Below are 5,656 nucleotides of genomic sequence, written 5' to 3' on the forward strand. Positions count from 1 at the left end.
ACCACACAGCCACTCCTGCGCCTATCTCTCGACTTTTCTTTTTTCCTTATCGCATACCTTGTTGTCAGCTGGGCATGCTATATCTATCATCATCATTATTATTATCATCATTATCATTATTATCATCATTATCATTATTATCATTATTATTATCATTATCATTATTATCATTATTATTATTATTATCATTATTATTATCATTATTATTATTATTATTATCATTATCATTATTATCATTATTATTATTATCATTATTATTATTATTATCATTATTATTATTATTATTATTATTATTATTATTCATATACACACAACACATTAGACTGTTGGAAAAGAAAAATCCCTAACATCAGGTTACAACAAGTAACCTTAGATGTCAAGAATTCTCCTAAGTATACTAGCTGTCCCTAATAACACTGTTTTCTGGAGCTATACTAGGTTGGGTTTTATGCCTATTTCCTCTATCCATCTGTTCAAATCTTTCGGGATATTTTCCAATGCACCTATAACGATTGGGATACATTTTACCTGCACTTTTCATAGTCTTTGTAATTTTATGGCTTGTCCTGGTACTTTGCTATTTTTTCTACACCTCTCATATTGATTTTTTTTCATCATTTGGGATTGTAAAGTCAATTATGTGGCATTTTCTATTCTCTTTGTCTACCACTACTAAATCAGACCTTCTAGCTTCTATTACTCTGTCAGACTGAATGTTAACGTCCTTATTATTATTATTATTATTATTATTATTCAGTAGTTTTATTTTTATAACGTGCTTTCACTTCACTACCGAGCGCAGCTCTGTGTGCCTTGGGTATGTGCTGTGGTTTGCTGTGATGCTCTTATGGTTACTGTATTGAAAGTGTTTTGCGTAGGATGTGTGCATTATTATTATTATTATTATTATTATTATTATTATTATTATTATATTTTTCAAAAGAAAAATTAAGAAAAATCAATATTGATTTATATAAAATTTTTTCCATGCCTCTGCCATTGTCAATGACATTGCAAACTATTGTTAGTCAAAGCTAAAAACTGAAGCTTAGTGTAAAAAGATAGGGAACCATATAGGCGCAGGAGTGGCTGTGTGGTAAGTAGCTTGCTTACAAATCGCATGGTTCCGGGTTCATTCCCACTGCATGGCATCTTGGGCAAGTGTCTTCTACGATAGCCTTGGACCGACCAAAGCCTTGTGAGTGGATTTGGTAGACGGAAACTGAAAGAAGCCCGTCATATATATGTATATGTATATTTATGTGTGTGTATATGTTTGTGTCTGTGTTTGTCCCCCCAACATCGCTTGACAACCGATGCTGGTGTGTTTACATCCCCGTAACTTAGCGGTTCGGCAAAAGAGACCGGTAGAATAAGTACTAGGCTTCCAAAGAATAAGTCCTGGGGTCGATTTGCTCGACTAAAAAGGCAGTGCTCCAGCATGGCCGCAGTCAAATGACTGAAACAAGTAAAAGAGTAAGAGTAATCCTTTGGAATTTGAAAGGAAAACATTAATAAATTCAAGAAACTTGGGTAGTATTTTGGATGTAGATCAACATTGAAAAGAGAAAACCATGGAATATAAAAAAAAAACAAAAAAACTAGAAATATTTTTCTCCTTGAAAAAAGTTACTGCTCCTGCAGTAGCTGTTGCTACTGCTGCTGCTACTACTACTTCTAACCCTCCCACCACTACCAGTGCTGCTGCTGCTGCTGCTGCTGTTGCTACTACTAAATAACAACAAGAGCAATAATAATGAAAATGGCGACAATGATGATTGTGGTGGAGGTGATGATGATGATGATGATGATGATGATGATGGAGGTGGTGATGATGGAGGTGGTGATGATGATGGAGGTGGTGATGGTGGTGGTGATGATGATGATGATGATGATGATGATGATGATGATGATGATGATGATGGAGGTGGTGATGATGATGGAGGTGGTGATGGTGGTGGTGATGATGATGATGATGATGATGATGATGATGGAGGTGGTGATGATGATGGAGGTGGTGATGATGATGGAGATGGTGATGGTGGTGATGATGATGATGATGATGATGATGATGATGATGATGATGATGATGATGATAGAGGTGGTGATGGTGGTGGTTATAATGATCATGATCATGATGGTGATCATGATGATAATAATGATGATAATAATGATGATAGTGGTGGGGGTGGTGGTTGTGGTGGTTTGTGGTGGTGGTGACAAGGATGATGATGATGATGATGATGAAGATGTTAATGATGGTGACGACAATAATCATGATGATGTTGATGATGATGATTTTAAATGTAGACACAAGGTCAGAAATCTTGGTGGGAGACGAACAATCGATTATAATGGCGGTGCCCCAGCATGGCCACAGCTCATGAGCTGAAACTAGATAAAATAAACCGAATGAATATTATTTTTCTCGACCCCGAAATGATAATTGAGATGCAAAGTCAACAGTGGTCAGATTTGAGCACAGAACATGAAGAACCGGAAAAATACCAAGAAATATTGCATGATATTTTCTCCAGCGCTTTAACAAAAACAACGACATAAAAATGATGATGATGATGATGACAATGAACTAAATCTATAAATAAAAAAACAAGTAAAAAATAAAAATAAAAAAATGAGTCAAAATTCTTTCTGTTTTCTTCCTGGGTAGAGATCTATTCTTACATACTGGCAGCTATCCAAAAACCCACTCAAGATATAATAAAAGATCAATAAGGTGTATTGATTTTTAAAAAGTTAACTTTCATCAATGCATCGCAAATCAGCAATGTAGCATAATTTTTATTTTATTTATTTATTTTTTGTTTTTGTTTTTGTTTTTAGTCTTTTAGTAAGAATTTACAAATATTTTGTTTCTGCTGAACAAGAGTTCTGAAGAAGGAACTGAAATTCACTTATGGTGGAATACATCGAAGTACATCAAAATAATTCAATATAAAAATGCACGTGACGAACAATAGGCGCAGGAGTGGCTGTGTAGTAAGTAGCTTGCTTACCAACCACATGGTTCCGGGTTCAGTCCCACTGTGTGGCATCTTGGGCAAATGTCTTCTACTATAGCCTCAGGCCGACCAAAGCCTTGTGAGTGGATTTGGTAGATGGAAATTGAAAGAAGCCTGACGTATATATGTATATATATGTGTGTGTGTGTGCTTGTGTGTCTGTGTTTGTCCCCCTAGCATTGCTTGACAACCGATGCTGGTGTGTTTATGTCCCCGTCACTTAGCGGTTTGGCAAAAGAGACCGATAGAATAAGTACTAGGCTTACAAAGAATAAGTCCCGGGGTCGATTTGCTCGACTAAAGGTGGTGCTCCAGCATGGCCGCAGTCAAATGACTGAAACAAGTAAAAGAGTAAAAAAAAGAGTATGAGTGAATAGGTGTCTGGATATATTTGAAGATCAGAAAATAAGAGATGAGTGTTTCAGTTATATAACCCTAACCCTAACCCTAACCCTAACCCTAACCCTTTCCTCATCCCAGTGTTCTGATGAAGCGAAGGGAGTGCAGAGTATTTACAGTGTCATGAAAAATGTTATGGGCCATTTCTTCTGGCTTTTTATGATTTGGTTTCATATCTTACCAAGGTCGACTTTGCTGTTCATCCTTTTGAGGTCAATAAAATGAAGTATCAGTCGTGTACTTGGGTCAATGTAATTCACTATCTCAATCCCCCTAAAGCTACTGTCCTCTTACTAAAATTTGAAAGAATTATGCACACACATACACACACACACATACACACACACACATATTGCTTGGTTATTCATTTTACGTCTGTTTTTCTATGCTTGCATGGGTTTGAGGAACATGTTGTTTGCACCATTGTTTTACTGCCAGATACCCTTCCTTCTTTCCTTAAATGTATGTGTGTGTGTTTGTGTGTGTGTGTGTGTGTGAGTGAAATGAAAATAATATAGAATATAAAAACTTTTTTAAAAAATAGCTTTTAAAAAATATAAAATTCAACAATGAATAAAGAAAATGTAAGGGGGAAAAAAATCAAATAATTTCACTTCTCACTATGTTTTTGTATGGGAGCTAATAGAAATTATGGTTTTAGATTGCTTCTTCTAACATCTTTTTGTCTTTCTCTCTCTCTCTCCCTCTCTCTTTCTCTCTCTTCTACTTTCTCTCTCTTCCAGTTTTTTCCTCTACCCCCCTCTCCCCCTCTCTGTCATTTACAATTCTAATGGACATTGTTTAATGGCAGAAACAGAGATCTGAAGCCATAGAAATAGTATCTCGCAGGATATAATGAAATTTGTGATGGAAATTTATCTGACAAATGGATGGAAAAAAAAAAATACAAATGATTTCTTTCACAAAACAATGATTTATTTTTATTATTAGTTACATTATAAGATGGCTAATGAAAAGAGTTTGTACAGAAGCATACCACCACTCAACTTGATAGCTAATGTATGAATGAGGTTGGAACTGAACAACAAACAGCCATAATCACTGCTATTTTGTTTTTGTGTAACCCATATTCAGTTTTGCTCAAACAAATGTTCCATTTGTGACACACCTGTCTCTCTTTTTTTAAGACATAATGTATCTAGGATTATGTTATCTAATGTGTTCTTCTTCTGATTTTGTTTTTTAGTTATGTGATTATGTGTGTCTTTCATTGGCTTAAGACTCTTTTGGTTATATTCATTTCAAGTTTGGGTACAAGACCAGCAAATACAGGGGATGAGGTAAGTCGATTTCATCGACCCCCCAGTGTTTAACTGGTACTTATTTCACTGACCCCGAAAGGATGAAAGGCAAAGTGGACCTCATTAGATTTTGGACACAGAATGTATTCTTGAGCAAAGCACTTCATTTCATGTTGCTCCAGTCCACTCAGCTATGACCAAATACTCTTGTGAAGGAATGGCATCTTGTTCAGAAAGAATGTGATCTCAATCACTTACACACCATGGAGATTGTAGTCAACAAATGAAATGCCATGAAACATTTTGCCTGGCATGCTAACAATTCTGCCAGCCTGTCACCTTTATCTTTAGATTACCGTAAATCCTCGAGTATAGTCCGCCCTTGAGTATAATATGCAGGGGATTTTTAGGGGGCTGTACCTCTGAAAAACCTAAACTTTGTGAATAATATGCACCCCTTCTCTAACTTGAGTCAAGGAGGTCTATATAACATCCCTGGTTTGTAAACATATATACGGTAATGTCATTTATTATTATTGTATATATAACATAATGCAAACGTGTAGCTTTTTTGTGCACTTTGTTTGCAGAAAATAAAGAAATAACAGTAATAACGTTAGTGAAAAATAAATATTAAGTAAATTGACTTTAGATATTTATCACTATCAATTACAAGCTCACTTTGCAACCACATGGTTTCAGGTTCAGTCCCACTGCATGGCACCTCGGGTAAGTGCCTTCTACTATAGCCTCTTGGGTTGATCAATGTCTTGTGAGTGGATTTGGTATGTAGAAATTATGTGGAAGCCTGTTGTGTATGGGGGGTGCGTACGTACATGTGTGTGTATGTGTGTGTGTGTGTGTGTGCATATCTTTGTGCCTGAGTTTGTCACCCCACCCCAAGAATTTATGTCGAAGCCTGTTGTGTGTGTGTGTGTGTGTGTGTGTGTGTGTGTCTGTGCATGTCTTTGT

At 36.1% G+C, this 5,656-nt stretch overlaps 1 protein-coding gene across 1 annotated transcript in view; it reads right to left on the reverse strand.

Moving 5' to 3' along the window:
* The window catches only part of LOC106870967 (calmodulin-lysine N-methyltransferase), a 106,820-nt gene that overhangs the window by 46,971 nt on the left and 54,193 nt on the right, over nucleotides 1–5,656 (reverse strand). The gene's annotated exons all lie outside the window — the stretch shown is intronic.

The sequence above is a fragment of the Octopus bimaculoides genome, chromosome 11, assembly GCF_001194135.2.
Source record: "Octopus bimaculoides isolate UCB-OBI-ISO-001 chromosome 11, ASM119413v2, whole genome shotgun sequence".
Taxonomy (NCBI): Eukaryota; Metazoa; Mollusca; class Cephalopoda; order Octopoda; family Octopodidae; genus Octopus; species Octopus bimaculoides.